Source organism: Peromyscus leucopus, chromosome 1 (assembly GCF_004664715.2).
Source record: "Peromyscus leucopus breed LL Stock chromosome 1, UCI_PerLeu_2.1, whole genome shotgun sequence".
Taxonomy (NCBI): domain Eukaryota; kingdom Metazoa; phylum Chordata; class Mammalia; order Rodentia; family Cricetidae; genus Peromyscus; species Peromyscus leucopus.
In genome coordinates, this window is record NC_051063.1 from 172136253 (window position 1) to 172146787 (window position 10535).

Here is a 10535-nt window from a genome sequence, read left to right on the forward strand (position 1 = left end):
TGAAAATGGACACCATGGCAGTCTCTTTAAACAAAATGATTCTTTAGAAAAAAAATCCCGCCACTATGGAACTACACAGCATGATAACTCTGCCTGCTCCCCACACAGGACTCCCCATTACACCAGGAACAGAGAAATTAAAATTTTCCCAACCGGGGCTGGAGAGATGGCTCAGTGGCTAAGAGCACTGGCTGCTCTACCAGAGGACTCGGGTTCAATTCCCAGCACCCACACAGCAGCTCATAACTGTCTCTAACTCCAGGACCTGACATCCTCACCCAGGCATACATGCAGGCAAAATACCAGTGCAAATTAAATTAAAGTAAATAAATTATTTAAAAAAGAAATATTTACTAACTGGGCATGCCTGGTCCCAGGAATGAAAAGCACACACAATCCAGAGAAATAATGGGCCAGAACCATAGGCTGAGGCCCTAGAGAGCAAGAGTTCAGTTAGTAAGTGTAGAATAGAGCCCTGGATTGGTGGCTTACTGGATGAATGATAAGATCTGGTCTTTGGCCGGGCGGTGGTGGCGCATGCCTTTAATCCCAGCACTCAGGAGGCAGAGCCAGGTGGATTTCTGTGAGTTCGAGGCCAGCCTGGGCTACCAAGTGAGCTCCAGGAAAGGCGCAAAGCTACACAGAGAAACCCTGTCTCGAAAAAACAAACAAAAAAAAAAGATCTGGTCTGCCCCACAGCGAGCAGATTCCGTTAAGAGTTAGATCCCCTCTGCCATGTACAGGAGCAAACAACTGAAGGAATCGGAATGGAAAGAGTAAGTCGGGACCTTCCCCTTGGGGGGCAAGTAAGGAGAACGGGCCCATATTATAGACTAAGGCGCAAAGGAATGCAGTTTGGAAAGCACAAAGCTGGTGTTACTCGGTACAAACCGTGCGTCACGCCCCTTGAAGGAGGAAAATGGCTCTTATGGTTTGTTTCTCAGGAGTCACATCTGACACCTCCTGAGCACAAAGGCTAAGATCGTGCGGGAGGAAGTGTAGGCGGGCACCCGACGGGGTGACTGAACCGCAGAGGACAAGAGGCATTTAGAACCTTGCTAAACTTTGTTTTTGCTTCAAGAAAACTGCTGTTAATGACATTGATGACCACTTTCACCCCAGAATCATTAAGTCCGCTTTCACTATTGCTTGTGGTTCAACAATGATGCAGTTATAGAGTATATGAAGTGTAGCCTATTTTCAATAAATGGACAGGCATCCTGATTCAACCTCGGATGGTATCAGTCTCCTTTCCTCGGCACCGACTCCACACCTCCTCTTTGGGACCCGAACCCCTCTGGAGCTGGACTCCTGGCAGGGAAGGACTAGGAGGTGTGACCTTGTTGGAGGAGGTGTGTCACTCAGGGTGGGCTTTGAGGTTTCAAAAGGCCAGGCCAGGCCCAGCCCCCTGCCTGCTGCCTGAGGATCAAGAGGTGAGGCTCTCAGCTCCTGCTCTAGCACCGTGCCTGCCCTCTCCCACGATGATTGTGGACTAACCCTCTAAAAACTGCAAGCAAGCGGGCCTCGAACTCACAGAGATCCACCTGTCTCGCCTCCCAAGTACCCCAGCTCTTAGCTTGCTGTTTTAACATTCTTGTTTGAAATATGGGCAAGTCCTTTCTTTACTCAGGAATTCCGCACCATTTATTGTTTTAGTTCAGTCAAAGATTTCAACTCTCAGGTGTTCAGACTTCAACCACACTCTGGGGTGAGGGGCTCCTTTCCCGTCACAGCCTTCACATCTCTGTCCTTCCTGCCCCAGGAAACCATCAGCGCTCAGTATTACTGCTTGGTAAGCAACTATGTAAAGGAAACTTTTTACACATTAAAGTGTGTCTGTGTGAGTTTGTGTGTCTGCGTGTGTGAGTGTGTTCCTGTGTGTATGTGTAGGAGAGTATATGTGTGTGTGTATTTCTATGTGTATGTGTGTGTGAGAGTGTACATGTGTGTCTGTGTGTGAAAGTGTGTGTTTCTGTGTGTGTGTGTATGTGTGAGTGTATTGTGTCTGTGTGTATGACTGTATGTTTATATGATGTGTTTGTGAGTGTATGTATGTGTGAGTGTATGTATGTGTGTGTAAGTATGTGTGGGTGTGTGGGTGTCTGTGTGTCTGTCTGTCTATCTGTCTCTGTGTGTATAGAGATCACTTGAGGCAGTCTCCTGTTTGTGTTTGCTCTCTATTCCAACCTTGCTGATTCACGAGCCCCTGAGGTCTACCCTGTCTCCACCATCTCCCCTCAGTAGTGCTGGGACCACAGACGCACACACCCATGTCCAGTGAATACTTTACCCCCTGAGCCACCTCCCCAGCCTTCCTTTTCTAAATAACATCAGCACAGGACGTGACCATCCTCTAGTTTATGGATGGAGGTGGGTGGTAAGAAATCCGGGTTGCTTAGGACTGGCGGCCATTAAAGGGTGGAGGCAGAATTGGAACAGAGAGAATCACACCCTATTTCTCTTCCTCCCCCTCCTTCTTCCTCTCTCCTCTCTCCCTCCCTCCCTCCCTGGAAAAAGGTTCCGCTGACCCTGTAGCCCAGGAATGTCAATGTTCTGAGAAACAGAGTCACTCCAGATTGTAATCCAGGCTCTGAAGCAGCTGAGAGGTTCAGTCTCAATGAACTCGAATGGCCAGCCGGGCAGAAGTGTATTTATTGATTGTTGCACAAAAGTTGTTTGTTTTGTTTTTGGTACAAGTTCCTCATACCAAAACTCTAAACTAACCATTGTCTACAAGAAAACATCACACACACACACACACACACACACACACACACACACACACACACACGCAGCCTCAATCTTTAGTGTGCACTGTTTACAGTACTCAGTAACACAAGACATTCCAGTGTGTGCCAGGACCGTCTTGTGACTGAAGCCATGCCAAGGCAGCTCCTTCGGAAAAACAGCTCTATAAATCACAGAGAACAATCAGCGTTTTCCACCATGATTTCTTCAAGGTCTAGGTACTTCTAGAAAACAACTGTTTTATTCTAATGTTTATCCTAGACTCAATGACTCTACTGGAATTCCCACTGCACAGGAATCTCCTGGCTCAGACCGAGTGCTAGGATCACAGCAATGAGTCATCTCTCATAGCTTCTCTCGTTCTTTTCTCCTGTCTTTCCCCCTCCCTCTCTCCCACCCTCCTTTTCTCCCCATGCCTTCCTCTGTTTCCCTTTCCTGTGTCCCTAGACCCCTGCACCTTTCTGGGAAAAGATCAGCATCTGAAACCTTAAAAATAAAATTTTTTTAAAAATTGACATTTATTATTTACTTTATGATGTGTGTGTGTGTGTGTGTGTGTGTGTGTGTGTGTGTGTGTGTGTGCGCATGTGGCGGTCAGAGGACAACTTGCAGGAATCTGTCCTTCCCTTCTCCTATGTGGGTCCCCAGGTATCAAACTCAGGTTGTCAGGCCTGACTCAGACACCTTGACCTGCTGGGCCGACTCGCTGGCCCGGGCATCTGAATTTTGTGCCAGCTCTGAGCACCTGAGTAGAAACCAGGGCCTCACCTGTGGCTTTGCCGACACAGGCTGCTCCTGTCAGCAATTCGGCAACATCTTCTAAAACCACAAACTCGCATGCCCTTTCACCCACTCAGGAAGCCACGGGGCGGACACCATCACATCGGTAGGAGACAGGCATACTGTCTCTCAGGCCAGCAGACTTTACCGCTCTGCTTGGTTTTTATCTGGGTGCTGGGGAGCAAACCCGGGCCCTCATGTCTGCACACACAGCAACCACGTTACCGTCTGAATCATGTCCCTAGCCCCAAACACAGAGTCTCGAGGAGGCACAGAAGCAAGCATGCATACCTGTACGGGCCAGCATTAAAGGACTGTAACAAAATACCCGAGGCCACTCACCCACCGTGCATCACACACAGAAAAGGTTTCTGTGCTTCACAGTGTAGTGATTTTTTTGTTTTGAGACAGGGTCTCTCTACCTAGCTCTGGCTGTCCTGGAACTCACTCTGCAAACCAGGCTGGCCTCAAACACCTAGAGATCCTCCCACCTCTGCCTCCCGAGTGCTGGAATTAAAGATGCGCACCGCCACACCCAGCCTTGTACTTGTTTTTCAAATCCAAGTTCAAGACAGGGGAACCCCCTTGTTGGGCCGGTCGGTGGTGAGAGTGGTCGATGGGGCGTGACATGAGTGACATTCTCACTGTGTGGAAGAGCTCATGTCACAGAAGAGCCAGCCACAGTCCCCAGGGAGGCACAGAACTCTTGGACAGGAACGGCTCAGTGCACCCAGGGGCTTGCCTCTAACCTGCGGACCCGAGGGTGATGCCTAGAGCCCACGTGGCCAAAGGCGAGGACTGTCTCCCACAGATCGTCCTCTGACCCTCACGTGTGCTCCATCGCTCAGGCTCACTGATGAATACTAACACTTTTTGTTATGACAGGTATGGGACAGGGAACGTGAGTCTGTGGAGAGTGCTTAACCAGCGTGCAGGAAGTCCTGGGTTCCAACCCCCAGCAGAGTAGAAACCAGGTCTGATCATGACGCCTGCCTGCTGTCTCAGCACTGAGGAGGAGGTATCAAAGGTTCAAGGTTATCCTCAGCTACATAAGGAGTCTAGGACCAGTCTGGGAGACAAAAGAATAAAACCAAAAACATTCTTCTCCATCTTCTGAAATGGACATTGAGAGCCAGCCACCAAATCATATATATGGCTACCGTGGAGACATTCAAACACGGCTCCTTGGGAACCCACATCCAAACTCCCAGGAATACTTTATTCTTACCCCTAGCATTGCCCCTACACACACACACACACACACACACACACACACACACACACACACACACACAAAACAATTTTAAGGGCAAGAGAGATGGCTCAGAGGTTAAGAGCTCTGGTTGCTCTTCCTGGGAACCCAGGTTCAATCCCCAGCACCCACATGGCAGCTCACAATCATCTGTAACTCCAGTTCCAGGGGAACTCGCTTTGGAGTCCAGGCTGGCCTTGAACTCACAGAGATCTGCTGGCCTCTGCCTCCCAAGTACTGAGATTAAAGGCGTGTGCTACCACCGCCTTCCCATCATTTTTAATAAACATGGACTCTGCTCCACACTGGCTGGTCCTGAAAGTGTTTTCTTCAGGGAAGTCACGGTGAAGGGACTTCCTCGAGCTGGTGGCGTCAGTCCTGTGCTGTGTCTGTGCCGTACCACCACCGACAAGCCCACATCAAAGTCACAGGAGTGCCACAAACCCCATCTGTTCCTCCCGAAATTGCTCTGGGGACTGAAGTTCCCCAACACTAAAAAGCCACACCCGTGTAAAGATTCTACAATTATGACTAATTTCATGATTGAGAGTTAGAATGTTGCAGATCCAGTGCCAAATCACCACAAGCTACCGTTAGCCCCTTAATAGCCGCCATTCCTTGTCCAAGTCTGTGTCAGATCTAATTTCCTTTTGACCATCACACGGAACCTCTGGGAACACATCATCTTTACAAATCACCCGTTCCCACCTGAGAGCTATGGAGGAGCGACCCCTGTTTTTCCGTCCTTGTTGGTTTCATGTTGCTGGGATGGTAAACACCATGGTTGAAAGCAGCCAATCAGCCTGGGAAGAAAAGGGTTTATTTCAGCTTACCGGTGACAGTCCATTATCGAGGGAAACCAAGGCAGGAACTCAAGACAAGAGCTTGAAGCTGAAACCATGGAGAAATGCTGCTTACTGGCTTATTCCCTGGCTCATGTTCCTGCCTGGGGATAGTACCGCCCACAGGGGACTGGGTCCTCCTACACCCATTAGTGCTGTGGGATGTTCTGTATGTTAAATGTGTTGCTCTGATTGGTTAATAAATAAAACACTGATTGGCCAGTAGTCAGGCAGGAAGGATAGGTGGGACAAGCAGAGAAGACAATGCTGGGAACAGGAAGGCTGAGGCAGAGAGACACTGCCAGCCGCCACCATGACAAGCAAGATGTAAGGTACTGGCAAGTCACAAGCCACATAGCAACTTATAGATTAATAGAAATGGGTTAATTTAAGATATAAGAACAAGCCGGGCAGTGGTGGCACATGCCTTTAATCCCAGCACTCAGGAGGCAGAGGCAGGCAGATCTCTGTGAGTTCAAGGACAGCCTGATCTACAGAGCGAGTTCCAGGAAAGGCGCAAAGCTACACAGAGAAACCCTGTCTCGAAAAAACCAAAACAAACAAACAAACAAAAAAAAAAAGATATAAGAACAGTTAGCAAGAAGCCTGCCACAGCCATACAGTTTGTAAGCAATATAAGTGTCTGCGTTTACTTGGTTGGGTCTGAGCGGCTGCGGGACTGGCCGGTGAGAGAGATTTGTCCTGACTGTGGGCAAGGCAGGAAAGCTCTAGCTACACATTAGCAATCAAGATCATGCCTCCTAGACATGGCTCTAGGCCAATCTAATGTTTTCCACTATCATGTAGCCCTGGTTAGCCTGGAATTCACTACTTAGACCAGGCTGGCCTGGAACTCACAGGGATCCTTCTGCCTCTGCCACCCAAGTGCTGGGATTAAAGGCGTGCGCCGCCATGCCTGGCATGAAACCCATTTGCTGGATCCATGTTTCCCAAGCCAAAGTCACTCATATTTGACTTCAGAACCAACTCTCAGGGCTGGAGAGATGGCTCAGTGGTTAAGAGCACTGGCTGCTCTTCCAAAGGTTCTGAGTTCAATTCCCAGCAACCACATGGTGGCTCCCAACCATCTGTAATGAGGTCTGATGCCCTCTTCTGGTCTGCAGGCAGACATGCAGGCAGAACACTGTATACATAATTTAAAAAAAAAAAAAAAAAACTCTCTCCATTCTCTATGAGGTGAGAGCTCTGTTTATTTTTTTTGCAGATGGCATTGATGCCCAATGTCAGGGCCCTAGAATGATCCATTTTCAGTGAAGGAATCCCGGGAGCTGGTGCCGGTACCAGCTTGTGCCCCTTGTGCCCCAGAAAACTCAAAATTGTCTTCGTGGGTGATATACTTCTGAGGACCAGACCCACCTTGGTTCGGTGGACAGTCCTTCTATGCTCTAAGCTATTTGCCTGTTCTTTCTTTTTTTTTTATCTTTAATTTATGTCTGTATATCTGTGTGTATGGCTGCAGGTAGTGTACATGTGCCCGAGAAGGTATTGAATCCCCAAGAACTGGAGTTATAAGAAGGTTTTTTTGTTTGTTTGTTTGTTTGTTTGTTTTGGGGGAGGTGGTTTTTGGTTTGGAGACAGGGTTTCTCTGTGTAACAGCTCTGGCTGTCCTGGAATTCACTTTATAGACTCACGCTGGCCTCTGCGTCCCATGGGCTGGGATTAAATACCTTTAGTTATAAGCAGTTTTGAGCTGGCCAGTGTGAACGCTGGGATCTGGAGTCCTCTGGGAAAGCAAGAGGCTCTCTTTACCACCTCGTCACCTCTTCAGCCCCGGGCTTCCTAGTTCGTTCAAAAATACTTACATACTCGCTACTATGTGGCCTTTTCCTCCTCCGGGATCTAACTCTGTTTCTCCTCCACCTCCCCTGTTTATTGAGACCTCCATTCCAGCCACAGAGGCATTTTCTGGCTGGAGAGATGACTGGCGGAGGGGGGGGGCGGTGTAAAGACGCTTACAACCAAACTTGATGACCTGGGTTCAATCCCCAGAACCCACATGAGGAAGGAAAGGACCAACTCTGGCAAATTAACTGTCAGTCCAAAGAAATTCCCTTTCCCAAATTCTGTCAGACAAAAGCCGGCATTCCCTCGGGGACTTGGAAAGCCGGGTTCCCACTTGTCAATAGGAGTCATCCTCCCTATCTCTAGAAAAAGGGGCATATGGCTCTTCTATTACACCTGTGGTGAGTATCGGCACACACACGGAGGCTCATGCTAGTAGCCTCCAGGCTCTCTCAGTCCCTACTCACAAGTGCTTGTTATACACTTCGAAGCTCCTGCTCCAGCCCCCAGGCTCCCTTCCTCCCAGGTACCCACTCCCTTAGAACCCAGGAGAATCCCCCCCTCAAACCCCCCACTCCCCTCCACCCCCACCCTTTCACCTCTCTCTGCCCCCCCCCCCACAGCTTTGGCGGTTTGGACAAACCCCCCACTCCCCTCCACCCCCACCCTTTCACTTCTCTCTTCCCCCCCAGCTTTGGTGGTTTGGACAAACCCCCACTCCCCTCCACCCCCACCCTTTCACCTCTCTCTGCCCCCCCCCACAGCTTTGGCGGTTTGGACAAACCCCCCACTCCCCTCCACCCCCACCCTTTCACTTCTCTCTGCCCCTCCCCAAGACAGCTTTGGCGGTTTGGACAAACCCCCCACTCCCCTCCACCCCCACCCTTTCACTTCTCTCTGCCCCCCCCAGCTTTGGCGGTTTGGACAAACCCCCCACTCCCCTCCACCCCCACCCTTTCACCTCTCTCTGCCCCCCCCAGCTTTGGCGGTTTGGAATAAACTTTTCCCTTTTCACCCACGGAGCGACTGTTTTGGTTTCTTTTGCTGCTATTCACGTTCATTGACCTCTGACCTCCAGTCATTCATCATATCCACACTCAAATCGGACATACACACAATAGATAAAATGCAATATATATTTAATTAATTTATTTATTTTCGAGAAGCACTTTCATCCACCCCAGCAGGTGGATGAGCAGGTATTCTCAGGGAGAATACCGTGTGACTGGCAATAGGCTTCTAAGGAAGTTCCAGAAATAAGGTTGGATGGACCTGATTAGCTCAGCTGGGAAAACACAGGGAAACTGGTCCCTCACCCTCCTGATGTCTCTCACACACTGGGAAAAGCCAACCTCCGAGTGACAACAGCCCAGATCAGTGGCAGACACCTAACCAAAGCCCAGACTCTCACTAGCTTAGGAAGAAAGGCTGGCAAGAAGGGCGACTGAAGAAACTATAGATTCACCAGAGGAAGTGGGAGGGAAAAAAAATCATTTGTTACTTCAGACCGTTGTAGGTTTCGCAGTGACATTAATTTGATTTAGAAGTATTTGAGGAAAACGGAGAAATCAAAGATACCCTGGCTTTGTGTTAATCTCCCTGGAAAACAGCGAACATTGCCAAGTTGGTTTTATTCATTCATATGTGCATTAGCGGGTACGCCCCGACCCTGGGACCTGCTCCCACCCCCAATTCTGCCAGCTCGCTTGGCCAAACCCACCCAGACCTCGGCAGGCAACCGAAAAGATACCGGCACTGGAGGTGTCCAATGGAAGGGTAGTGCAGGAAGGAAATGGTGGAGTTAGTCATTTAGAAAATAACAATAGGAATTAGGGAACCAGCGGCATTGTGGCGCCCCAGGCACTTCCCTCACAAGCTTCATGACTGGATTCTCAGAGCCCACAGCGAGGAGGGGGGAACGGACTAAGGCGTGTCCTCAGACCTTCATACATGTACCAAGGCATGCATGTGTGCCTGTGCATATGCGCACGCACGCACGCATGCACTCACGCACACATACACACACACACACACACGCACACACGTACGAGTGTGTGCACAAACACACACAAGCACTCTACACATACATACTCACACACACTCCATGCACGCATACACACTGTTAGGTCCAAGGGCACAAAAAAAAATCAGGGATAGACTACCAAAGTCTATGAAACCAGAAGCAAACTTTATTCCAGAAAAAAAAATCACTGCAGGGGCACAAAATCCTTATCAGCTAGCCGAGTGAACAACCAGAGTTCAGGATTCTGAAACGTGGTAAATTGGGGAGGGTTTAAAGCCCCCCTTTTATAGTAAGAAGTAAGCATGAGGCGGGAACAAACGAATTTTTACAATTTCAAAGTTAAACTTTTAGAGACATACTGCATTTGAGGATTCACAGTTTTGCTAACAAGGTTTTGGAGGGTGCCAGCTAATTAATGTTTGTAAAAGTCCGTTGTCTTCCCTGACACAGCTAAGTGATGTTTACCCCAAACCTGCAACTTTTCCCATCGCTGAGTTCCCATAGCAGGGGGAATACGAAACAATGTAACTCATCAAAGGTTACCTTTGGTCTACTCAGTTGTCAGTGGCAGAGAGAATAGCTAACCCCAGGCTGCAAAGAGCGGTCGTTAAAACAAACAAACAAACAACAAACAAAACCCTAACGTTTGGATTGCTGACAGATGCCCATCATAAAACAAAGAAAGGCCCCGTTAAAGGTTAATCCCTATTTGCTGGCAGATGATGGCTGGCAGCTTCCATCTCTTAAGCTTATAAATTTTACTCCTATATCTTTATCTTATTTTTATATTCCTATCTTTTTCCTATATTACTATCTTATGTGTACATTCCTGTCTTCCTATTTCTGGACCCTTCACACACACTCACACTTCATTCATATATACTACTCATACATACGCACTCACACAAGACATACATACATACACACACTCATGCACACTTACACACTTCATTCATACACACTATACCTATATACACACACTACATACATAAACACACACTAAGGAACACACACACAGTGCATACTTCTTTGAAAAGCAGTTTTAGAATCTATCAAACTTGGAAACAGATGCTAACAAACAGCAACA